Raw genomic sequence first — 27,211 nt, forward strand, 5'->3', positions numbered from 1 at the left:
AGTGATTATTATATATTTATTACTGCCCTGCCATGGGTGTAGAGGTATTGGACTCTCTGTTCCTGTGTCATCTGGCTGTTGCATGCTGCTGAAGAGATTAAAATCAAAGGGCTTCTCAGGGCTCCAAAGACTCTGCACTCTTCCCCATGTCTACCAGTGCCTGGCACTTGAGGTTTGGAAATCTAGTGGCTCTACTGATGGGTGGCAAACGGGCTGGCCTGGACCACAGCTGTGAAACTGATGAAATGTCTTTGGCCCTCCCAGGTACCTTCTTCTGCGTGTGTCTTCATTCCATGTACCCACAACTCTTAGTGTATAGTGGGGTCTCTTTTGGTGCAGAGAAGCAATCCGGGTAAATAGCCTAGAGCCTTGCTACTCGAAAGTGTGCCCTATGACCCAGCAGCAGCACTGGGGGCTTGTTAGAAACATGGTTATCTCATCTGGGCGTGTGGCTCATGCCTATAATCCCAACACTTTGGGAGGCCGAGGCGGGTGGGTCACAAGGTCAGGAGTTCAAGACCAGTCTGGCCAAGGTAGTGAAACCCTGACTGTACTAAAAATACAAAAACATTAGCCAGGCGTGGTGGTGGGCACCTGTAATCCCAGCCACTTGGGAGGCTGAGGCAGAGAACTGCTTGAACCTGGGAGGCGGAAGTTGCAGTGAGCTGAGATCACACCACCGCACTCCAGCCTGGGCGACAGAGCGAGACTCTGTCTCAAAAAACAAAACAAAACAAGAAATATTGTTATCTCAGACTCCCCCACAGACCTACTGAATGAGAACCTGTATTTGAATAGGACTGCTGGGGGTATGTGTGTGCCCATTACAGTTGGAGAAGCATTGGCTTAGATTATTAGTGACTTAAGCTATTACCACCCTCAGGGATATTTGCATTTCAGAAGAGTAAGGAGAGGGCAGGAAAAGTTTAACTAAAAAAATGCACCTCCAATGCGGGTGAGAAGGGGGAGAGTTAAGACCTCAGTGACTGACATGTGGTATTTAGGTCTGTGTGTTGGGGTGGGATTGGGAGTGGGGAGGGTAGTGGCAATTTGAGAGCTCAGACTCTGGAGCACACATGCTGAAGTTCAAATACTGGCTCAGTCACTTATGTTGGTTATGTGATCTTAGTCTGTTGTGAGACCTTGGGCGACTTGCCTCAATTTTGTCACCTGCAAGATGGGGATAATGTCACTACATTGTAGGGTTTTTAGGATGAAGTGATTTAATCCATGTCTAGAGCAGTGCCTTAGAACAGTGCCTTAGCACACTGTAAGCACTCAGTCAATGTCAGCTTTTACTCTAATATTCTAGGCATGAAGCTGTTCCTGGCAGCTGGGTCAGAGATGCTGCCAACTGCAGGGTGTGACATTCCTACTTCAGGGTCTTTGCATGAATGGCAGGTGGGTCCTGATGTTCCTGTCTGCCCTTACATTCCAGGACTTTAGATCCTGGACTTTAGATCCCTAGGGTGCCAAGACCTGGGAAAGGAGAGCCCCGCTTGGCTTTCTGCAAGACAAACTCTGTACACACATGTGAGCTCCTGCAATTGCCTGTGTCCTGTGGTGGTTTCCAGAAAACAAAACCAATTCACCTCCAGAGACTCCTCACCCTGTTCTGTTTGAAAATAAACAAGCAATAGTTTTATGATGTGAATTACAGTCCACTGGGAAATGAACTAAGACTGTCCAACTTCTTTAGGATGGACCATTTCATAGCTGGGGGGAGTATGGGCCTGTGAGTTTATGCAAAAAACAATGTTGTCAGCAGCTCTGATCAGAGGCAAGGACAGCCAGCACCGGCAGTGAAGCTCTACATCTCATCCTGTGAAGGGACATGCTTTGATGGAAAGAACCAAATTGGGATTCAGGAACTCTGGGTTTTCAAATGGTTGGATCTTGGGCAAGTAATTCCCTCTCTCTCTCTCTCTCTGCCGTTGGCTCCTCAGCTAGAAGACAAGGGGGAGCAGAACCTAAATGTCTGCCAAGGAATTGCTGGAGTCTCATGTGCTCTGAAGCAAATCATCCCAGCGGCTAGACTGGTCAAAGTGAGATGTTCACCCACTTGGGAGAGGAATCATGGCGCCCACCTCATTTTCTGAGAAGAGCCAAACCTCAAGAAAGCCCAGTTCTGCTGGGGTCCTAAGGAGCTCTCACACTCAGACACAGAAATTTGCAAGCTCCTCAGAATTCCCTACCTTTCTTTGCATTCTTTCTTCAATAGCACCTCCCTCCTCCCCTCCCTGCCCCAGCCTTGCCACTTCCTTCTTCTTCAGCAAGTTAACCAAATTCTCTCTTCATGGACAGTTCAATGGAAAGTTAGTCTGAAACGACAGTATATCATATTTCATGAATTTAATAGGGTTTTCATGATTTTACAAAGTGCCTCCACCAGACACTCGCAGCTGGAGGCGGCTCAGCGGGAGGCTGAAGCCCTGCATCTGGGTTTTTCAACTCTTGCCAAAATCCATTGAATTTGATCCGGAATGACTATGAATCTTTGGAATGTACAGTCCCTTTTCTCTTGCCTTATCCAAATAAAAAAAAGGGGAGTGGGGAGGGTGGTGCGGGGAAATGTCCTATGAGAATTCCATATGGAAACACTAAACGTGCATTATAAAGGATTTCCTATAAACAAAATCACAGTCAGGGATGTTGGCCCCTCACCATGCTGAAAACAAAGGACCCTTGTGTGTGTGTTTGTGCACACTTTAAGACATACATGTATATCCATTTGGGGTACCTTGCAGTCCCCCTTTCTCTAACTTTTTTCCAGCTCCCCACCCCGCAAACTAGCCCCCAACTCTTAACAAGAACAAACTTTAATCGTTCTGCGCAGTAAATCCCCTACAAATAAATATCCAGGGCAACTTCAAACAGGCTTAATTGGAAGCACATGGGAAGAACTCCACAGTCCTGGCCGAGGCTGCGGAGTTGTAATTTAATGTTATGATCTGCCATAAATATGCGCCATAATGAGTGGAGTTTGGGTTTCCCTTCTGTGTATCAGAAAACTGCAGGTTTGACTTTTTTCACATTCTTTTTTCTCCTTTGCTCTCTTTGTTCAGTCATCAAACTTCACATTTAACACCCCCCACCCACCAACCCCAAACAAAAAAAGACAACCACAAACTAAACAAACCTTCCTCTCCCTTTCACCTCTCCCTGTAACTCCCTTGCTCGAAACTGTGCATGACTGTACCGTCTTTCCCTTTGCTGTAAAAGAATTATGGTTTAGGGTTTATAGGGTTTTAGAAAAAATGTCTTCAATCACCAGAATGGGAGAAGTGAGGCTAAACCACCTCTGGGCCCTCTAATGGTTTTATCGTAGAGTTGTAGCTGGAACAGGCTGGAGGAAACTGGGAAAGGTCATGAAATCCATCCCCCTGCCTGCACACTGCTTTATCCAAAGCCGTGAGGGCCATTGGTATCCCCATTCTCCTCAGAGATCACCAGAGTGGAGTTTTAGTAACACCCTCTGGCAGCTGCACCCTACGTCTAAGCTCACAACATAGGAAGTCTTTCACAGGGCCAATGGATGTCACATGACTTAAGGCCATTTCTCCTCATCCCATCTTTAGGGGATGGAGGACATTCAGCTGCAATCCTTTGGGATGACTTCATTAGGGAGAATGCCTCCAGCCATGTGGGTGGGAGAAACACTTTTTTTGAGACAGAATCCAATGCCAAGTCCCCGTAAACAGAACTGTTACATATCAGGCCTGAAGGAGGCTTCAGAGGCCATTCAGTCCAATTGCCCCTGGAGCTGGAGTCCTCTCAGCAGTGCCCCTGACTCACTGACCTCCAGCCTCGGCCCAGGACATCTCAGAAATTGGGAGCCCACCATTTCCCCAGCCTGCTCCTTCTATTTTCAGAGAGCCCTAGTGATCAGACAACTCTCCTTCCTGTTGGGCCCAAGTCCTCATTCTGGCTCTTTGCTCTGCTGGTCCTCATTCTGCCTCTGGAGCTACATAGAAGAATTTGAATTTTTCTCTGAATAACAGTCTTTCCATGATCATACTCACCTCAGCATTCCCCTTTTCAAGGATTAAAAAAAGGATCAATCCAGAGCTTTCAATCATCTCCCTGCCACCCCAGTCCCTGCTGCAACATACGGTCCAAACCACTAGGCAGAATCTTGGGCTTCGTTTGTTCTAGTTATGAAACAGGGATAGCTGTGGCATCTGTTCCTGCCTTCTAGGATGGCTATGAAGATTGCAATGAAATGAAGAGGTTTGTGCCTTCTGCATTTTTTTTCAACACCGACATAGCAGACCATGGACTGGTGAGGGTGGGAGATTCCATACATAGCTTCTCGACCTCACTATCTTCACCTGCCTTTCCTACCTGTCCTGGGCCAGTCACTTCACCTTCCTGGGCATCAGTGTCTTTCTCTGGGAAATCAGAGAGCTGGATTAAGTAACTTGCAACATCCCTTCTGGCTCAACAGCCCCATAAGGGCAGGTTTTGATGCCAACTGGTGCCTTGAAAGGTTCTGTATCTCAGATCCTGCTGCCCTCTGCTCATCTATCCACTGGTGCTGACAGTGAACTAGACCAGAGGAGGAGAAAGTGCAGTTCTTGCCTCCTGGGAACCAACCTTTAGGTTCATTGGATAAAAAATAGACAAGAGGACAGAATTGAAGGGCTGAATAAGACATTTTATAACCATATGCCCCAAAAGGAATCCTGGAATGCAGTTTTCAACCCTGGTGTTGATGTAGTGGTGAAAGCAACTGATTCCGTATTGGTACCTTGCAAGCCGTTACTGTGTTATTAGTATAGTTAAGATACTGAGTTTGTGAGGGCATAATTTAAAAATTAAAGAATGTGGCTCATGTTTGTAATCCCAGCACTTTGGGAGGCTGAGGCAGGCAGTCACTTGAGGCCAGGAGTTCAAAACCAGCCTGGCCAATATGGTAAAATCCTGTCTCTACTAAAAATACAAAAAATAGCAAGGCGTGGTGGTGAGTGCCTGTGATCTCAGCTACTCAGTAGGCTGAGGCAGGAGAATTGCTTGAACCTGAGAGTGAGCTGAGATCATGCAACTACACTCCAGCCTGGGTGATTGAGTGAGACTGTGTCTCAAAAACAAAACAAAACAAAAAAATAACATTTTTTTTCTAGTAAGGACAGTTATTCTCACTCATGCATATTCTATAAGTTCTTAAATTGATAGGGAAAGGGACAAAGTTATAGTTGGCATTTTATCTCCACTTCTTCTTATACCCCCAAGGCTCCCCCTCTAATCCCTGCCAGTGTCCCTTGCCTGGAAGGGTGTGGTCTGTGGGACCCTCATTCAGCTTGAAGGTAGGGTAACCAAAGGCTGCAAACCACTGACACACCTGATTGTAGATTGGGAGATGGAGAAAAGGGACCTGTGGACTCTGATGGAAGAGTAGGGACTCAAAACGTGGACCAGCTTGCGGTACACTGGGGCATGGGGAAGGGCAAGCAGTCATGGCCTGTAGGTCACCACTGTGTGTCACCTGGATGGTGCAATGGCCTGCCATTCTGCCTCCACTCTTGTTCCCCTGCAGAATATTCTCCATTCAGCAGCCAGAAGGATCCTTTGCAAACCTAAGTCATATCATGGCACTTCCCTGCTCTGGACCCTTTAATCTCTTTCTAGCACACTATGAACAAAATCCCAATCAGTGGCAAGGCCTTCACAGTTTATGAGCATCAGCTTCTAGCGATTTCTTCTACTTCCTCTCCTCTCCTCCCCCACTCCTCACTACACTGACATCTGAGGCTCCTTGGACAAGGCAGGTGCACTCCTGCCTCAGGGCCTTTGTACTGAATTGGTTCCAGGTGTAGGACTTGCTCCCTCACTTCACTGAGGTCTCTCAGGGCAGCCTTCTCTGACCACCTCACCTAGAGTGGCACTCCCTGCCATTCTCTCGCCTAACCCACCTCACTTTAAAAATATTGAAAGCAATGGCAAAGCCCCTATTACTTTTGCACCAACCTAATGGTATTTATCACTAGCTGACGGTGTATTATATATTAACGTATTTGTCATAGGAGGGCAGAGGGCACTTTGTCTTGTTGGCTTCCATATTCCCCATTACACCCAATTAATCCATGTAGACTGAATAAGTGAGTGAATAAAGCCTTACTTTTCCTACTGAAAGGTGGCATCACAGGAACCCTTGAGCCTGCTCTAAGTGCAAGATAGGGTGTAACCAGTCCTGCTCAGGAACAGGTACTCAAGGACTCTTGTAGAGCCATTGCTCAGAGCAGGCCATCAGAGCATCTCTGAAAATGGCTCATGCAGAGGGAGAAGGGGGCAGGTGGGCACTAGGGTATCTGCAGTAGGGAGGGAGTGGAGTTGAGGATTGGAGGAGCAGGCAGCGTGAATGGGAGGCTGTGGCTTATCAGACAAAGGAAGCCATCCTGTTAGTTTCACTTCTCTGGGCTCAGGGCTCTAGGGAACTAAGCTGGATCTACCTTGCAGGGTGGGTAATTCAGGTATGCCTATGATACATTTCTAGAATTTTGGCTCTCAACTTCTCTGGTAGAATGCTAATTTATATTAATAGGAAACCATAATCTTGGAATGTGAGAGCCAGGATGGTTCCCATTTATTCATTCATTGATTCAACTAATATTTGTTGAGGACCTATTGTGTGCTGTTTTAGATACTGGAAATATACCAGGTTAAAACACTGACAACAATTTCTGACTTTATAGAGATTATATTCTAGAGGGGAGGCAATAATCAAAATATATCAGTAAATGATATGCTAGGGAGGTGATAATTTCTATGAAGGAAATATGATAGAGGAAGGAGTTACAGTTTAAAATAGAGCAGTCAGGGAACACCTCACTGAAAGGTGTCCTGTGAATGAGATGTGAGGGTCAAATGAACAGCAAGAAGGCCAGAATGTCTGAAGCCCAGGGAGGAGGAGGAGGAGGTCATCATGGTGTTAGAGAGGTGGGGTGTGGGAATCTGACGCTGAGGGACATGGGAAGCCACTGGAAGGTGTTAGGAGAGGGTGTCATGATCTAATTTCCACTAGTCACCTAGACTGGCCCTTTCCTTCTAGTGATCAGGAAAAGGCCCAGAGAGATTAAATGACTTGCCCACAGACTATTTTTGATGTAGCCAAGAAAAGAACTCGGGTTTTCCTATTCATATTCTGTGAATCTCCCACTAAGATCTGCTGCGTTTCATCTCAAGATTCCAGTACTTAACATTTTTTTCAGAGCATTTTCATAAACATCACTTTGTTATATATTCAGAAACCTGCTACCAGAGTCTTAAAGTCAGATTACAGAAGCATAGGCCAAGTGACAGAAATGAAGGAATTTTCTGGCTCACACAGAGCTAGAGCTGGGTTCCACGACTTCTGATGCCTGGGCCTCTGCTTCGAAGTTGCAAACACTCTTTTCAAAAAAGAAGGCCCCTACATTCGCTATCTTGAGGCTCCTAAGGGACATCTCAACTCCTTGGCTAATCAACAGGTGCATTTCTGAACACTGTGCATTCATATCTAACTTCTGAAAAATCATCGTTCTGTGATAGAAGGAGCAGTCTTGGAAGGAGGACCATTTCTGATGCCGAATTGACACATAATGCAGAGAAAAAAACTTCTACAGGTTGTTCATTAGCTGCCTTCAACTCCACATAAAAAGCTGGAAAGAGTATGTGGTAATTAATAAGTGTAGGCATGTGGTGTAGGATCCTGATGGAGCAGGCATATGGCTGAGATGAGGCATGAGTTCCTGTTAAACTGTAACAGATCTGGAATCCTCCTATATTAATCTAGCCCACAAGACAAGTACTGTTTCTGCCTGAAGTTGTAAAAACGCAACACCATCTAAAAAATCACCCTATATACAAAATCTTAAAAAAACGTGGTGGCCAGGTTATTCTGTCACTGTGTGGCTCTGATTCTGTGATTCTAGCCTTGCACAGTTTTAACACAGTGGCCACTAGCCAAATACGGCAAGTTCAAGTTCAGATGTACTGCAGTATAAATACATACAGCATTCAAAGACTTTATATGAAACCAAGAATGTAAACTCAGTAATAATTTAAGAAATATTTTGGGTCTATTGGGCTAAATAAACACATTATTAAATTTTTCTTTTTACAATTTTTAATGTGATTACTGGGAAATTAAAATTACACATATGGCTTGCATGCAATGGTGTACTAGAGCCAGCTCACCAGTTCATGAGAGCCATTTGTGTGTCTTTCCTCTCAATTTCTGTGTTTAGTGAGGTCATAATGGTAGTGTGAAATCAACCACAGTGGGTATTTTTATACCATGGAAATTGGGGCTTTTTTTTGTTTTTGTTTTTGAGAGCTGGTTTACCAGCACATCACTCCTTACATTATATTTCACAGTCATTGCTATTCTATATGTTTTATTTCCCAAGATTTCTTATCTGGGTGTGCAGGTTGAGCGTGGGAGTTCTGAATGCTTTCTTTTGTTTCTTTCCCCTAGTGCTTGTATTATCACATTCATTTATTCATTCATCCACAATCACTGAATAAATACCATGTATACGGTACTATTTTAGACCATGTAGATTTAAGATGAATAAATCACAATCCTGCTTTTAGGCACTCTGGAGTTAGTGAGAGTAATGATCTAGAACAGGACAGAAATTGGAGCAGATTTCCAAGGCAAAGATAAAAGTGAAACCCAGTGAATAGGACAGACTGTAGTGCTTGGACAAGGGTGAGAAGCAGGGGCAGAAAAAGCTTCAGGGAGGAAGGGCTGTTTAAGCTGGATCTTTAAGGATGAATAAGAGTTTGTCAAGAGAGAAGCTGGGGGAGATCATTTCAGGTGTAATGGGGTTGCCAAGTGGCTTGGAGTTGCCATGGCCTGGGAGGTAGGAACAGGGCGTCCTGTTAAATGAGACTGAAAGAGGATTTAGGGCACAAGGAGGAAAGCTGTGTACAACATGCTGAAAAGTCACACAAATGTATTTACTCTACTCCTTCCTGCTTCCCTTCTCCAATGTCTCCTTCCAGGAAAGGATAATCAGAATGTACAGCATCTAACCTTGAAGCCTCATGTCCCAGGGATCAGCATTCCATGCAGGAAACAAAGCTTTGATACCAGACTCTGGTGGGTGGGTGGTGAGGAGATTAGACTGTACCTGGAGACCCCTCCACAAGGGCCAGGAGGAAGATGAGACTCCATGAGTGGTGGTTGGGCAGGGGGTGGTTCCATTTTGTCATCTGGAGTGTTCTTAAGGGGGTGGGTAACTTTGAAATTCCCAGGGGTGTGTCACATTGACGATGCCATGTGAAGATGCCCATCGGTGACAGCGTCAGTGTGAGAATGACAGGGAAGAGCCAGCAGGAGTAAGTCACAGATAGTGACACTGCAGTAAATGGTGGTGGGAGAGCACATGGTCAGAAAGTTCTCTGTGTGACCCGGGAATATCATCCCCTCACTGGACCTCAGTTTCCTCATCTCTAAAATCAGCAAGTTGGACTAAAGTTTATGTGTTTTAATGTTTATTGTATTTATTGATTATTTTACATTCCCTTTTCCTATGTTTTAAGCATGGTGGTATTTCTCATAAAATAAACTTGATTTTATTTTTTATAGATATGGCTTTTGTCAGTATTACAAATGGTCAATGGCACATAATAGAAAAAATCCTTTCTTATCTCTGCATGTTATACCACCTGCTCTGGTATGTCTGGATACTAAGTCCTAAAGTGCAGAATTTCTAACCTAGAAGCAGAGGATTTTGCACATTTCCTAGCATCCCTAGCCCAGTATCATTTTCTTAATTTGTAAGGGGCCATCTCAATCCCTTCTTAGGTCAGGAATTATATTATTTAGATGCTAGAGGTGGAGGCTTGGGTACCTGGACTGTGTGCCGATGGTGAACCCTTCTTGTTCATCATCTCCTGGTATCTGAGAGATTCTTGCTGCTCTGGAAGTCAGTAGGTCAGAGCAAAGGTATTCTGAGCTGAATGGTGTCTTGTATGTTCGTTTAGACCTTTTCTCTTTTCATCTGTATCTCACTGTTCAGGCCACTCACCAGATGCTGGCACCATGCTCTTGGACTTCCCAGCCTCTAGAGCTGTGAGCTGAATAAACTTCCATTCGTTATAAATTACCCAGTCTATGGTATTCTGGTATAGCAACAGAAAATGAACTAAGAGAGCTTATTCACCAGGCTGAGCATACAATGGGGAAATGAGGGCAGCTTCTCTGGAGGACTAGAAACAGATCAGGCTGTGATTCTCTTTGGGCATCTTAGAGGTAGTGCTACTCAGAAACTAGATCAAGGCTAGTCTTCTAGACAGTCTTCTGACTGTCCTCTAGGCTCATTCAGGACTCAGAGTCTGCTTGATAACAATACAGCAACATCAACAACAACACAGCTAACACTGACTGCTTATGTGTCAAGCACTTCTCCCCACAACTGTGTGAGCAGAATTATTATTATATCCATTCTGAGGACAAGAAAACTGAGGCTCAGAGGAGAAACACCGCTTATCTTGGGTGAATGGCAGAGTCAGGATTAAAACTCAGTCTGTATGACTCAGGGCCCTTGATGTTGGTGTTGTTTTTTGCCCCATCTAATGCACTTGGTGTGGTGAGTTTCTCTTCTCCATCGACTTCTAGCTTTCCTTTACTCTTAGAAGGACTCTTGAGCTTGCTACTTCTCAACTCCCTCGCCCACTGCTCTGGGCTCTCCTGGCTCCGCGGCCTCTCTCCTTAGTTTGGATACTGAGCCTGGACATCCCAAAGGGTCACTCTCTAGGACCCTGGGTCCCTTGCTTCTCTGTCTGTCCCACACCTGTCCTTTGTCCCTGCAGCCCTGTGCAAGGCACACAGGTGGTCCATGCCCATGAGATGCCCTCATCACTGGGCCCACACCCCACTACCCTCTGTTCTCATCTCCCTTTCTCATTCCCAAAATGCCCACTCTAGACAATCACTGCTCTTTTCGTTCCCATATACCCTCACTCCACCCTCCCTGCACAGTGAAAGAAGATGATAATTCATGGAGAAAGCAGGAAATTCCCTCCACATTCGCTCCCTTCCCCATGGCCCTGGTCTCCCTGCCTCTCTGCCATGTCTCCTCTCAAGGACTTTCTTCCTTCCAGCTGTCCTGCAGAACAACTGTGCCTCCTGCTCAGCCTGGCTTTGCCTGAGTATCTCCCTCTTCTGCCTTCAATCCTTTTCTAGCACAGTTTCCTCTTCACTTGTAAATGTGCCTGCTTCTCTCATCCTAAAGATCAGTCTCTTGCCCACTGTCCCCTTTAAATTACAATCTTATCTCTCCTGTCACCATAGCTTCAGTATGAATCTCAGCTTTGCCCCTTACCTATTCTGTGACCTTGAGCAGGTTATATGACCTCCCTGTGCCTCCATTTTTTCATCTTTAAAATGGGACTCATCGCATTACCTACAATATATGGCTGCTATGATTTAAAAAAGTTTAATACATGCAAAACAGTGAGAATGAGGGCTGGCACATGGTAAGCCATCACTGAGAACTAGCTACAATTATTCTCCTCCCATGCTCCCTAGACTGTCTTCTTCTGTGACGGCTAGGCACCATTTTCCTTCAGGCTTCCCTCTCTCCTAAGATTGAGACTTCTAAGGCTCCTCTGAAGTAACCACCTCCTCCCCACACTCTCTCTAAAGGCTGGTGCTCCTCAGGACTGTCCTCCCCTAACCTTCCTTGCCTCAGCCTTGCTGTATGTTCTTCCCCAGTGATCCCATCCACTCCCACGACTTTAGCTAAGACAGATCTGCTGACGATGACCACATCCCTTTTTTTCAAATTCTGACACTTTTATTGTACATGCAATCATGTTCATCATACAAAAATGCAAAATGTAGATAAGTGCTACCTCCTTCCTGTCACCACTGGCCTAGCTATAGTTCTGGTTTACATTGTCTCATTTCCTACACAATCAAAACCTTCCCTGCTGTCCACAGACATCTTCTGAAACACAAAGTCTGATCCTGTGGCTTTGCGTAAGGATTGAGGTATTGTAGCTCTTACAATCTGCCCCAATCTATTTCCCCAACATCAATATCCCATCTCTCCCTCCTATGTCTCATACTTGTTTCAAGGCAACCTCAAGGCTTCCCAAGTCCCCCATTCCCTTTCACAACTCCATGCTTTTGCACATCGTGTTTCTTCCACGTGGTGTTCTTTCTTCTTGACTCTCTGCATGGTGCACACTCCCTCTCTTTGTTTTGAACCCAGTTTACTTTTGCTGCAAAGACTTTCCCGACACCCCCAAGTAAAATTTGCTGCCGTTCTTTCTGTTTTCCACAAGTTTTGGTTCATACTTCCAATACTTTGCACTAATCTATGAGCATCTTGAGGGCAGGGATGAGGTTTTATTTGTCACTGCAGCTCCAGTGCCTGTTGTGGGCCTGGTGCAGCTGGTGTCTGGCCCATGCCTAGTGAATGAATGAGTGTACTCTTGATTTCATGCTGCTGACATGAAAGCTTAGAAAGGCATGACATTAACATATACCTAAAAAAGACAGAGGTTTGAACCATAAATGCAGATTTCTTTTTCTTTAGAAGGAAATATAATTTTGAAACATTTGAAAATAACTAGCTTATAAAGCCACTTAAAGAGGGAAAAGCAAGTTCCCCATTTATGCAAATGTATCTGAGAGTATCACTACCACCCCAAACCCTATTGATGAGAAAAAAATCTTCCATGATAATATTTATGCCTTGCATGAAGTTGTGTGTTTCTTCAAAGATCTCTACATTGGTAATCTCATCTGATCTTCATAACCTCCCTGTGACAGACTGCAAAAATGGTCTCAATTCTCCATTCCCCCTTGCATCCAAGCCCATACAAAGAACCTTTGTAGCATTTCTCATCAAGAGGTGTAATCTATTTTCCCATCCCTTGGATCTGAGCTGACCTTGTGATTTGCTGTGACCAGTAGAATATGGCATTTTCTTTTCTAGTCCTGAGTCTAGTCCTCCAAAGGCCTTGCAGCTTCTGTGTTCTCTGTTGGACACCTGTGACTACCATGTAAATAAGTTTGGGCCAGCCTACTGAAGAATGAAAGACCACATGGAGCAGAGCTGAGTCAGCTGATTCATCCCAGCCAAGACCTCTGATGCTTGAGCAAGCTGAGCAAAGCCAACTGGTAGCTGAACTTCTAGCTGCCCACAGACACATGAGCAAGGCCATCCTAGACCAGCCAGCCCCTAGAAACCTTCGGTTCCTAAGCTAAATAAACTGTAGTTTTAAGCCAATATGTTTGAGGTGATTTGTTATACACCTCGAGCTAACTGATAGACGCTATAAGAGAAAAGGATAGGAGTAACAATTATCTCCATTGTTGGAATGAGGAATCAGAGGCTCGAGGAGGCAAAGCTTCAGTTCCTAATTCAGTGCTGTGTCTAACAGTGGTGGTTTTCAATAATTGGTTGGACACAGAGTTCTACCTACAGGCAAAATTGTATGTATTCCAATATGGAAAGCCAGTCAAAAGAGTACCTATTCTGTTGAAGCTGGCATAGGGCCCTAGAACCCTATACCTTTCTTACTCCTTGGCTCTTTTCTGCAGGGTGGTCCCTGGGGGGCCCTGGATCAACACAGTTCGACAACACTACATTTATACCACCAGTCAACCACTCCCAAAATATACATGGAGTAGCTACTGGGTGCTTAGGCTTGACCTTGAGACAGTGGGTGGCATTAAGGGTAAGCAGAATGTGTGGTTTATAGTCTGCAACAACCTAAATCAAGATGGAGAAAAACAAGTCAACAATTATGAAGTAATAACGAACCACATGCAAATGGTGACATGTAAGTGAGTGGTGAAATTTGTGGTAGAAGGTCTAGGCCCTAAAGGCGTGGTAGAGATGGTGATGGTTGTTTGGGAGATGTCAGAAAGGGACTCATGGAGAAAGTGAACCCCGAACAGGACAGGACTTGAATGGTCAAAGGAGAAAGAGGAGAGCCTTTCAGACAGGAAAATGGTAGGGTCTAGGGGAAGGGGGTGTGTATTTTGTTTGTGGGACAGATCAGGAAATATGGCCCACAGGGCTAAAGAAATTTCAGGGCCTTGGAATGGAGTGAGCTATCCATGGAAGTAGATTGTGAGCTGCCTCTATGTCCTTTAAGGTCCACCTTTTCCATGAAGCCTTCTCTCATTACTCCCCAAAGAATAATTTATTATTGTTCTGAATGCCATGTCCTTCATTAAGTAATTAATGACTTTTCCTCTCCACCACAGTGTAAATTCCTGTAGGGCAGAGCTAGTTTTCTCCTTTCTTGATATTATTCATGGAGTTGGACTTGGGAGATTTTGGCCTGCGTACTTTGACTAATGATAAACTTCACTATGGACATGTTGCTGTACTTCACAGCAAAGGGATCACAACTTCTCAGTCTCAACCCCCGTCATTTTACAGTCAGAACAGTGTCACCCTGTCTAGCATTTTGGCCTGGGAAATGGGGTGCTAACAGATGGGCAATTGGATTTAGCACCTTTTGAGTCAAAGGCTTCTGGATTCTAAGGGATGGGGAAAGGGGCCCATTAATCACAAATGACATTTTGTGAATACTCCGTTATGAAAGATTGCTGGTTTTAAAACAGGTTCACAAATTCTTTGATGCTTCTTCTATCAACAGGTGGAGTCCAATTCTCTTGATTATGGGCTGGCCTTAGTGACTCTCCTCTTACAAACAGAAAGTAGCAGAAGTGATACTGTATGACTTTGAAGCTAGCTCATAAAAGGCAAGATAGCTCCTGCCTGGCTTTCTGTAGCTTTGGAGAAGCTTTTGAATCCCTGATCTACCATGTGTATTAAGTATGTTTTTATTCTCGGTATTTTGATGCTTTGATGTCTGAGGCCTTGCTGACCCTGGAGGTTAGCTAATTAATCCTCTCAGGGTTAGCTAATTCCTAGAGATAAGAAACAACTCCTCTGGGAGGGTGCCCTTCATATGCACACCAAATAACCAGAGCCTGTGCCCCAACCACCTCTTTTGTGGAGTTCTCTCACTCCAGACCTCTCTGTTTCAGGCCTAATCACCCCAGGGCCATGTACCAGACAACTAAGAACAGCTGCTATACCCTAGAGCCCACTGAAATTATTCAAACTAGACAATCCTAAACCTACTTGCCCTGCCTCCCTTGCCCATTCCTTTCCACAGGAACACAATAAAGGCTCTTGCCCAAATTCCAGCCCTGCAACCCTGGTGCCTGTGTTTCCCATGCGGCTCCCCTCGGCGTGCCATGCCCCTCCCCTTGGCATCTCTGAGTATAACAAACTGTCCTTGCAATGGCAGTTGTCTCTTGATCCGTTGGCCTCATCACATCTGAATAATGCGGGCTACATTTTAAAACACAATGTAGGAAGTCTGCCAAGCTGGAGGGACCACATGGATAGACCACAGAGAGAGGGAGGGAGAGGCAAGGAGCCCCTGCTGTTCCAGCCTTCTCAGCCCAGGAGCCAGACACTGAAGAAGCCTTTAAGAAGACCCCTGCTCCAGTGGTTTCTGTAATCCCAGCACTTTGGGAGGCCGAGGTAGGCAGATCACGAGGTCAGGAGTTCGAGACCAGTCTGGCAAATATGGTGAAACCGATCTCTACTAAAAATACAAACAAATTAGCCGGGCGTGGTGGTGCGCACCTGTAGTCCCAGCTACTCAGGAGGCTGAGGCAGGAGAATCGCTTAAACCCGGGAGGCGGAGGTTACAGTGAGCCGAGATTGTACCACTGCAGTCCAGCCTGGGCAACAGAGTGAGACTCCATCTCAAAAAATAAAATAAAATAAAATATAAAATACAGTAAAATACAATAAAATAAAAGAAGACCCCTGCTCCAGCCACCTTCGGACTGAAACTGCCTGCATGTTTCCAAGCAGGAGCTGCCCATCAGCTCCCAGAACCAGGAGAGACAATCATAATAAATGACTATTGTTGTTTTATAACACTAAGCTGGGACAGTTTGTTACAGTCATAGGTATCTGAAACAGGAGAGATGATTAGAGTTACAGTTCTGCAGGTTTCATTTTTATTCCCCTTGACTGCCAAATCACTATTTATGACTCTTCAAGATCATTTAATTCTTAAAATTTGAAATCCTTCAAGTTAGAGCAAGATGCTGTTGATGGCCTCTACTCCCCACCCGGGGCACCAGGAACGTCTCTCTTGTATTGCTTGGTACGATATCTCAAAGAGAACATCAAAAACTACTCAGAAGTATTTCTAGGGGCACCAGGAGGAAATTCAGAGCTCAGCATGGCCAACAAGAAAAACAAAAAAAGTGGGAAGGAAAAAAAAAAAAAAAAAAGAAAAGACAAACTAGGCTTTCAAAGAAAATTGAGGATCTGGAGAGCCTTCAACTATTTTTGATTTATATTTAAACGTTTCTTGAGATTGAAGTCTTGATTAGCCCAGTTCTCTCAAGTTCTGCCTTAGCCCTGATTTATGGGAAGGCCAGGCCAGAGCAAAATGAAAGCAAAATGCGGTGTTCTTTAAAATTACCTTGGAGCACTTGAAGGAGAGCACAAGTGCTCACATGGGGATTGAAAAGGAAGTGATGAGATGAGCTTCTGAAGCCCTAGATCTGCGGGTGCCTCGTGTGTGGGGAGGGAGACTGTGAAGGATGAACTATAATCTCTGCAGGTGAAACCCCCGTAGGATGCTTTGTTTGGCTTGGTTCCCCATAGACTGAGTTCTCCATCAAAAGGGGGATCTGAGAGCCCAGGCTGGCAGCTTTGATTTAGTGACCCTTCCATCACCAGCTAGAAAGGAGAAACTTACAACATGCAGAGAATGACAGGGGCATGGAGGGAGGGGGCTACCTGGCAGTGGGTGGTGGTAGTGGAATCCAGACTCACTGTGGCTCAGGGACTGAATCACCCTCTGTCCCAGGCAAGAGAGCTCCCTGATTCAGATTCCCCACTCTGACCTTCCTTTTACCATGCCTTTTCATGGTCAAGAAACCCACAGGGCTCAGAAGATATGCCCACGTGGAACTCACTGCCCTCTTTTTGGCCTCACTAGGGGTACCTGGGATCAATAATTTCCTGAATAAATGGATCCAGACCCACTTCCATGGTCGGTGGGGACAGAGCTCCTCCTTGCTTCATCTTTCTGAGGATAGATATCACTGGTGATATGTACAATTCAGGACTTGAAGGCGGCTAAGTGGTGGCCATTTATAGGAGGCTGTAGAAAAGCCTGGACATACAGCCTAGGATGTTCATATGCATATGCCCAGGTCTCATAAAATGTAGGATGGAGCCAAGGGTGGGAAGAGAGGAGAGGTATAGGCCAGAGTCCTCCAGCTTTGCTACAGAAAGCTGAGAATTCTGAGAATTTGAAATTCAAACTTGGCTTTTCAGGTTGATGAACAGGTATATTTGTCAATGAAGAAGGAAGAAATATATTGCATTTGACATTTGTTGTCTTGATTTATAACTCTTGCATAGTTAGCCATATGGTATATGTGAGCTTCCATATGTACTTGTGCCCTAGGCATGCAAATGTTAGGACAGGGTCTGTGCAAAGGACAGAGGCAGTGTGTGTCATTGGTCTATTGTGTCAACCTGCGGAGAGCTCAGTCTTTCTTCAGCCCTCTCCCTTGAGGGTGGGACAGTTTTTGTGGTGTGGTATTGCTTTCAATTTTAACTCCACTCCCAAACCACTTCAGCTCAAGAGTCAGCAATGGCTGCTCCCGTCTATAGGAAGAACCTGAAGACCTATGGAATATTCTGGACCTAATCTACTGTTCTTTAACCTATCTCTCACCACTATCCTCTTCTCCTCCACAAACCTTCTGTCTGGTAGCACAAGCCCCTTCACTACTTCTCCATGCGCCTCTCCCCATAACTCCCTACATTACACACACATGCATACACACACAAGCACACATGCACATAGGTGCACATACACGTACGTGCAGGTAAGTAGGTTCCTTCCCGTCAATTGATTCATGACACTAATTCTGTCTCAAATACCATTTGCTCGTCTCTCCATCCCATCCAAATCCTACCCATTTAAAAACATCTAGTTTAACTTCCTAGATAAACTTTGTTTATTCATTAATTCATACGATAGTAATCGACACTGTACTAAGCCCTAGCTTACAGCCATGTGAATACATATTTTCTTCTAATCCAGTTTGCCTTGATGTCTGTTTTCTGAACATCTGTATATGTCATTTCTACTACATTTTAATAAAGTTTCAACGCTGTTGTCTAAATTTTCCCAGTTATATATTTTGTCTTAAACTAGATGATATATATATATATATATATATATTTTTTTTTTTTTGAGACGGAGTGTTGCTCTGTGCCCCAGGCTGGAGTGCAGTGGCGCGATCTCGGCTCACTGCAAGCTCCGCCCCCCGGGTTCACGCCATTCTCCTGCCTCAGCCTCCCAATTAGCTGGGACTACAGGCGCCCACCACCACGCCCGGCTAGTTTTTTGTATTTTTATTTTTTTAGTAGAGACGGGGTTTCACGGTGTTAGCCAGGATGGTCTCGATCTCCTGACCTTGTGATCCGCCTGCCTCGGCCTCCCAAAGTGCTGGGATTACAGGCTTGAGCCACCGCGCCCGGCCACTAGATGATATATTTTTGATGAGCAGGAACTCTGTGCTGGGCCGTGTTTACATTTTACTCATTGGCCTACAGAATTTAATGGCATAAAGTTGATATGCAGAAAAGGGCCATTGATTAAGTGATAGGCAGATTGATGGAGGGATCAACTGATTTGCTGCCAAGCCACATCCCATGTAAGGGAATTTTCAGAGTACGGGTGGTCTGGCTTCCATTCTTTCTCTGCCATTTTAAATGAATTGTTTCTGATGTATTATGGACGTATAATGCCTGAATTCATTTCAGCCCCTTTGAACATATTGATATTTTGGCCTGAAGTCTTAATAAGAATGATTTCTGTATTACGACTTTGAGTTTTTATTTGTAACTTATAACAAATTACTCTTGTAGAAAATCTTTTGTTGAAATAAATAAATTCAGTTATTTATTATTTCTTATTATTTCCATATGACATTTGGTTTGCTTTTCTAACATCTTCTCTAGTGGGCTGGAATCCCTGTTTCTATTTCTCTTCTTTCAAGAAAGAAGCTTATATTGAAGCAGTATTTCTCAAAATTATGAAGCCTGGGTCAGTGCCATAAGCATCATCTAGAAACCTGCTAGAAATGCAGTTATCAGGACCCAGTCCAGACCTATCAGTTGAACAAGGCTTCTAGGTGATTCTGATGCATGCTAAAATTTGTGAATCACTCTATTAGTTAAAAGAACACTGAGCTGGCAGTGTAGACCCTGAATTTTGGCTCTGGCTATGTTACTAAAGGCTGTGTGACTCACTCTGAGTCTTGGTTTCCTTGTGCCCATTTTTCTGTCTGTCTTGGTGTTTTGGAGGATAAAGGTGGACTATTCTGCTCTTAGTTTTTTTAACTGCTGACACGGTGACAATAATAATGATGCTTCATAAGGTTGTATTAAAGATCAAATAATTTATTACATACCCATCCTTATGGATTTTTTTTAAAACCTCTCAGAATAAAGGGAGCCCAGGCTTTCATTATTTTACATTGGGTTGCACAATCGAGAAATGTTGATTTCCACCATATGTGTTACAGCCCAGTGGGGAAGCACACACACACACTTGCCCATAGAATGAGTATACCTGAAGTGCCCCGATAAGTGGTATATATGATGACAATAACCTCAGAAGAGGAAGCAGCTTCTGAGAGCTGGAGTGGTCACACTGAGAAGGTTGCATCTCAAAGATGAGTTCTGGATTGAGACTTAAAGATAGGTTACAGATAGATGAATAGTGAGGAGGGGCACTCCTGGTCAGCTCAGGCAAGTGAATGCCAGGGTTAAATATGGCAGTCTAAAATGGGGGTGCAAAGTGGAGACAATGAGTAGATCAATTGCCAGAAATGGGGTGTGTGTTGAGAGATTTAGTGGAAGACAACTTGGAAAAGATATTGGGACCAGGTGTTGAGGGTCTTGATAGAAGGCAAAAGAACCTGGAAACTCCAAGAGAGAACACTAACATAAGAGGTCAATGGTTATGTTTTAGATATCTTCAGGGTCAGAAGGATATTTACTAGGTGATTTGTTGTGGGCATCTTATTACAGGCTTTTAGGAAAGAAGACAGAAGTTAGTTCTGAACCCTTGAATTCTGTTTTGGGAATTGCCTTGGCTGGCTCAATGGAGCTAGTCTAAATGCATACGTGTTAATTAACTCCGAACAGCTTTAAAGACTGACCTAACCACAAAGTTTCAGATACCCCAGAGGAAAGGAAACAAGTTCATCATAGCGTTAGCTCTCAGTTCTGGCTATATATTAGAATCACTGGGGAGCTTTAAAAAAAAAAATCCATATCTGGACCCTACCCCAGAGATTTTGGTTTAATTGGTCCAGGAGGGGGTCTATGCACTGTTTTTTTTTTTTTTTTTTTTTTTTTTTTTTTTTTTTTGAGACGGAGTCTCGCTCTGTCGCCCAGGCTGGAGTGCAGTGGCCGGATCTCAGCTCACTGCAAGCTCCGCCTCCCGGGTTTACGCCATTCTCCTGCCTCAGCCTCCCGAGTAGCTGGGACTACAGGCGCCCGCCACCTCGCCCGGCTAGTTTTTTTTTGTATTTTTTAGTAGAGACAGGGTTTCACCGTGTTAGCCAGGATAGTCTCGATCTCCTGACCTCGTGATCCACCCGTCTCGGCCTCCCAAAGTGCTGGGATTACAGGCTTGAGCCACCGCGCCCGGCCTATGCACTGTTTTAAAAGCTCCCCAGGTGGATCTAATGTGCAGCCAGGGAGTGAACCACTGCCCCTGGAGGAGCAAGCAGGTATAACTGTAGGTTCAGATAATGTTCAACCAACCCTATCATCAACCCATATTATATTCTGCTCAATGAGAAAATCTTTCTGTTGTTTCAGACATCAGTTGTCTCTGATTTTTGGTGACTCTTCAAGTAATGGATCAGACTGCCATTGTCTTGGCAGGCTGGGGAGTCTGGTAGATATGAGTGATCTTGGCTAGTGTAATAAAAAAATATGGACCCAGAGAAGAAAACGTAAGGTGTGGGCCCCGTTGAGTGGAGCAGTGGAAAGGCCATCTTAAGACTTCTGTGTAACACTCAGCAAGGAGTCAGGAGCTACAGATTAGGACCATTACTGTAAAGACATTGTCTGATTTCTTAGAATTTTATAATGATCACATGTTTATTTTTAATACTCCCTTCTGTAGCCTCAAAGCATCTACCAGTAAATCCTTGAAACTGAAAAAGTCCGGCCGGCTCATTGTCAGGAGGGGAGAACTGGAGGGCTTTGTGGCATAGCATCTTGGAGGGAAGAACCCCCAGGCAGAGCCTGGATGTGGACAGCTTTCCAGAGAAAAGAGCAGGCTGCCAGGAAGAAAGCCAGCTGGGAGCAACAGTCCCTCATGGCTCCATTGTGTTTAAAAGTACAACTAACCCAATACTCAGCACAAAGAATTTATTAAATAAATGTTTGTCAAATTGACATGTGTCCTGTCCTGGCCTCCATTATTTATGGACTGTGTGTCCTTGAGTGTGTTATTTATTCATCTACAGCACTGGCTTCCTCCTCCTTAAAGGGGAGTTAATCAGTCTTCAGGAAGTGCCCCAAAGGCACAGGAGAATCAACCAATAAACTCTGACGAGTCTAGAGTTAGAGCCTAAAGTGACACACCTTTGATGACATGTTATTTCTCCAAAGTCTCAAGTTTTACCTTAACAACTCATATACAGTGTTCTTTCATCCATTCATCATCATTTTACTGAGTGCCTACTACATGCATGACACTACTCTAAGCACTTAGGACTCAACACAGAGCAACAATAAAAAAGACCCTAGTTTTATGTTGTTCTATTCTAGTGGAGAGAGACACAATAAATTTCATGATTTATCTGTATTTGTTGAAAGTAGAAACAAGGAAACATTATTTGCAACTTCTAATTTCTAAACACTCTCCTTGTGTCATTTCACAATCTTGGTACCAAATGATACTCCAGGAGGAGGGGCATGGTCCTGGTGCCTGGCCTGCTGCCATGTATTAACAAAGGCATGTGGTCCTGGATGGGAGGACAGAGGATAAGGGGTTTGTTAGGATCAAGTAAAAGGACAGAAGTTATATTGCTTGATCAAAATCCTATGTAAATTGTAAGGGATGGCTACAGTTTTTAGGAATTTTATAATTCCAAGTGACTAATGTACCATATGCCAGAATGCAGTGGACTTCAGTGCCTCAGCTATGCTTTCTCTAAAGTGCTCTTATTCTCTTCTCACTCTCAGATTCTGGTATTTGGGTACATATAGGCATGTATGGATTTAGAGGAGGGTGCTTTAAGATCTACCATCTGGGCTAAATGCCAGCCATATAATCCAAGAGGAGTTTCATTTCAAGGTGAGATAGGTGAGTATGTAGGGAGTCTGGAGGCTGGGTCTTAAAGAACATATCAGATGTCATAGAATTTTGGAGCCAAAGGGTAGCCCAGGGTGGTTAAGTGACAGGTTTAAAGTCACATGGAAAATTAGGGATGGAGCTAAGATGAGGATAGAGGGCTATGTTCTTTCATCCTTCTTTGCTGTTAAGAGATGCTGACCACATACTAGTCCACATCGCTCTGTCTCCAGCTGGTGCCCCTCAATGGCACACACTTGCTCTAGGATGAAAGACACTTTTTCCTGTGTATCTGGAACCATTTGATATAGTTCCAATTTTTTCTTCAGTTTTGATGACTCTATAATTTAGCACAGAAAACAATGATGAGAGTCAAGGAATTTTGCAGTTTTAAAGGCCATTTAATCAAACTCTCTTGATTAAGAGTAGAGGGGTAGGCTGCAAACTGAAGCCTGGAGGAAGAATGTGACTAACCTAAGGTCACACAGCTGGTTAGTTGATGGCTGGAAAGGGGCCCAAGGACTCCTGGCTTCCTTCCCAGGGCTGTGTCTCCCACTGTCATTTGGAGTGGTTATCTGTGTGGACTCACACTCTTGGTAGACAGATTATTTAATGAGCCAGATAACTTTGCCGTAATGACATGAGCATTTGGTAGTAAATCAGGTCCATTGTCACTACAGCTTACCTAATTACCCACATGTAGTCAGCTAGGGTGAACTTTCTCCTTGAAATCCTTATTTCATAGAATATTGATTTCCCAGATATATTGTTGTGAGATGGCTAATGTTGGCCAGGGATGAGATATGAAGTCTGAATTAAATACACCTTGAGTTGCTTTTTATGGCATTGGATCTCTAAATCTTGAATTTTATTTTGTAAAGAGGAAACTCGTAGTAGATTCTAAGGCAGTAAGAAAGTGTAGCACTGGTATATTAATGAATTATTTAGAATAGAGTAAAGGGGTTAGTTCCAGGTTAAGAGATGAGTTTTATTTCAAACAGGGAGATAGTTGAGAGCATTCATAGGCTATTGGTAAGAAACCAGTAGAGAGAGAGAACTGGGTTTAGACAGGAGGAGGGCAACAGATTTTTTCAGACTGAAGGTAAGGATGGGTGAAGATAGAAATAAATAGAAGATTGAAGCTATGTGTTGAGAAGCAGTTGGGATAAGGACAGCGGGGCATGAGGGGAGCAATTGAAGGCCCATGCCCTGCTAACTAGTGAAATGTTAGAAGTGCAAGTTAGGCTAGAATCAGTACCTAATGTTTAGGGAGAAATGGGAGAGGCAGGCACTTCCTCCTACTTCCATCAATATAATTTAAATCCTACTCAGTCTCCTGGAAATGCTCTCAGTCCATACCAGCATACAACAAATTCCTGTTACTGCATCCAGAATTTACCATCAATTCCATAGTGTCCAAAACATACCTATCCACAGCCCTGTATTACTCTTGTTTTATTCCAGATTGATATGCCACACATTTCTGTATCAGTCAGGATAGGTTAGGTTGTACTGCAGTACAAGTCTCTGTGGATTGAGACAGCCAAGGGTTAGCTCTTGCTCATACTATAATACATGAGTGGGTGCTGGCCTCTACTCAGTATTGTCATTCAGGGACTTGGGCTGACAAAGGGCTGCTCATCAGGCAGGCTAGGTGACAAAGGAGCTCCCTTCTTGAATGTTGCTGGTACCTCATGCCAAGGATAAAAGAATACTTTCTGAAGTCTTGCCTCAGCAATTAATTCTGTGGCTCAGAAGAGACATGACATTTTTTGCTCACAACTCATTCTTCAGAACCACGCTTATGGCTCTGCCCATCATAATGAGGAGGAAGTACAGTCTTACCATGTGCCTCACATGGGGAGGGACCATAACATATTTAGCCAGCAGTACTCCTCCAGCTAGACAGCACGTTCCCTGAAGGCAAGGAGAGAGCAGCCCTCTGCTTCTCTGGTGGAGATGCTATATGGGGCAGCCATGGCTCCAATCACAAGGTAGGGACACACTGGCTGTGCCCATAGAGCTTATCACTTAGCCTGGTCCTGTAGGCCGTAGGCCATTTAGCTCATTAGACAGGTGAGGTGAGGCAGGGGTGAGGCACAAGCCTGCTGGGGATAGCAGTTGGAGTGAAGGATCCCTTAGGAAGACGCAGAAGGGAGGCTGCTCATGATGACTGGGACCTTGATGCTGCCATTTTGAGGGGTCTGGTGCCCCCACCGCCTCTCAGGATTGGGAGCTGGGCACTTTCATGAGTGTTTGAATGAAGGGATCAGGACAGCTGAACACCCATGTTGGTCTGATTGCAGTGAATCGAGTATAAGAGCACTGGAAAGACCTGCCCGGGTCAAGCCTGTGTCACCTCCCCTGACCCAGGAACTGAAGAACAGGTTGTAAGGGATGTGGCTGCCCTTCTGTACATCTTCACCATCTTCTCCTGAAAGATCCTGGGGTGGGTCTGTTATTCATGAATCACTTGCACTTGCCCTGTTAAAAAGCTGTTAACATCGTTTTATAGGCCCTCCTCTTGAAGTACTGACTGTTTTGACTTTGAACCCAGTAACTGTCCAATGAAGTGATCAGGAAAGGTAGAGGCCGAGAGAGGCGGAAACTGAGAGAGGCAGGCAGGGGGCTTGCTTGAGGCAAGATGGCTAAAGACCAGGAGTTCTGCCTTCCTCACACTCCCTGGGGTGGTCACACTCACCGGGCTAACCCCTGGACACAGGTTAGCTTTTTCAGAAACAGATTAAAATAGCCTCATGCTTCTGAATTTAAAGGACACTCTGACTCCTTCCCAGTTTTTAAAATATGCTAGGTATTGAATAAAACAGAGAAGCTTCCGTTTGTTCAAGGCTAACAGCCAGAAATCAGCAGACAGATCTGGGCTGTCCAGCCAGCTTGCTCTCTATCAGTCGGGGTCCCTTTAAGATGCAAAACTTGGAGGTAGGGAGGTCAAACGCAGGCCAGTGGAAGTTTCCACACTGTCTGGGCCAGCATCTCTGTCTATCTTGGCTTGGGAAGGGTGGACCCTTTTCCCACAAGGCTTGAGATTTATGACTTTAGTCTGGGATGGAGGGGGCGTGAGCCTTCCCTACAGGAGCAAGTGGGTCTCTTCAATTGTAAACAGTTACAAAGAAAATTCCAAACGGGTACCCCTCAATCTGTGTCAGGCTTGCTCCCTGGTCCTTTTCTCCTTGTTACACACACACACACACACACACACACACACACACACACACACACACACACACACACAATGTGCACATGTCCTCAGCTATAGAATGAGGCAGAGTGATAGTGATTTGTGTCTATATGTCCTCAAATCCTCGACGCAAATAAATCACCAGATTCCCATTGACCACATAAGGCAAAAACTTTTAGTTGTTAGTTGAAAATACATTAAATATATATAAGCACACATGCACACCCCCATTCTGAAAGCTTCTCACCTTGCCTTCTAGCCCTCACCAGTACTCCTGATAAATCTGCCCTTCTGAGCAAAGCTGGAAGTATTCTTGTCTGTACCGCCCTGCAGTTAACTGTTCACGGAGATATCACTTCCTGCCCCTGAGATTCTTCCTTTAATACACTGAAATATTGAGGGGCAAGAGTTGTTAAGTATTGAAGGTCCTTGTGGAGATTAAATGGGAGTCAGAGATTAGCAACTAGCTGGCTGAAACCTTAATTGTCAGTGGAGGGACAGTCACAAGGAAGGAATTCGGGCTGAGTTGGGAAGGCTGGGGTGAGCAGTGATGTGGACACAGTGTGTGTGTGTGTGTGTGTGTGTGTGTGTGTGTGCGCGCGCATGTACGTGCAACAGGGTGACAACGGGAGAGGTCTGCCATCACTTTTTATTAAGAGAGTTTTTAAGTGGTCCTGTGTTTTAGGGAATCTGAATAAAGTTTGTGCTTATGAGAGAATTCTCCCTACTTTCTTCCATTGAAGGCAGTATATCCTAATGAGAACACAGGCTCTGAAATCAGACTATCTGAATCTAAATCCTGGCCCCGTGATTTCTAGCTGTGTAACTTGGGCAAACTCCTAAACTTCTTTAAGCCTCAGTTTCCTTGTCTATAAAATGGGCATTATCAAAGCATTGACATTACAGAGTTGGGACTGCGGAACGCCTAGCCCAGGGAGGGAAATCTGACTATTCCTTGATTTTCTATCTGAGTTGACATTTGGGTTATTCCACATTTTTATTTCCTTACCTCTAACAACTCATAAACCAACCAAAGTTTTTACTTCCACAACAGAAATGCTTTGTTTCCTTAAGGAGGCTGTGCACAAACTGCCCACTACTCCGCCACTGAAACAAAACACACATGTCCCCACCTGACACTCTAGTGCCTTGTGACTTTATCTGGGGACAGAGCTGGAGCCAAGGTGTCAGGGTAAAAGGGCAAGGCAACTTTCTTCTCTCCCGAGTCAGGGCTGCCTAGAATGATTTATTGGAGTGAAGTGACCCCTGAGGCGGAGGGAGGATAGCCATCACAGGAGGAACTGGCATTCCTTCCTGTGCTTAGAAGGGCACTTTGCCAGTGGAGAAGCGGGTCAGGGCGCGCTGATTCAGGCCTGGCTGTATGTGGGTAGAAACTGATGCGTGTGGTGGGGAACATCCTGCACAAGCTGTCAGGAGGCCTGGGGATAGCTCGAGTTCTGCCACCGACCAGATGTGCCGTCTTGAGCAAGCTGCCTTGCTTTCCCGAGCCTCATTGTCCTCACGAGTCAGATGTCCACCATGATGCCAGCCCATTTCTCCTGCAGACTTCATGATAATCCCTTCATTCCCTCCCTACACATGCTCACACATGCACAA

General features: G+C 44.7%; 1 protein-coding gene and 1 long non-coding RNA gene across 2 annotated transcripts in view; one reads left to right on the forward strand and one right to left on the reverse strand.

The window, feature by feature from the left end:
• The window catches only part of LOC135968244 (uncharacterized), a 41,382-nt gene extending 20,031 nt beyond the window's left edge, over positions 1–21,351 (forward strand). Inside the window, exon 3 of the long non-coding RNA XR_010582860.2 lies at positions 21,220–21,351. This is a non-coding gene — a long non-coding RNA (uncharacterized lncRNA). The remainder of the gene's footprint in view (positions 1–21,219) is intronic.
• Positions 1–27,211, reverse strand: part of SLC14A2 (solute carrier family 14 member 2) — a 195,875-nt gene that overhangs the window by 91,629 nt on the left and 77,035 nt on the right. The window lies entirely within an intron of this gene.

Source organism: Macaca fascicularis, chromosome 18, assembly GCF_037993035.2.
Source record: "Macaca fascicularis isolate 582-1 chromosome 18, T2T-MFA8v1.1".
Classification (NCBI taxonomy): Eukaryota; Metazoa; Chordata; class Mammalia; order Primates; family Cercopithecidae; genus Macaca; species Macaca fascicularis.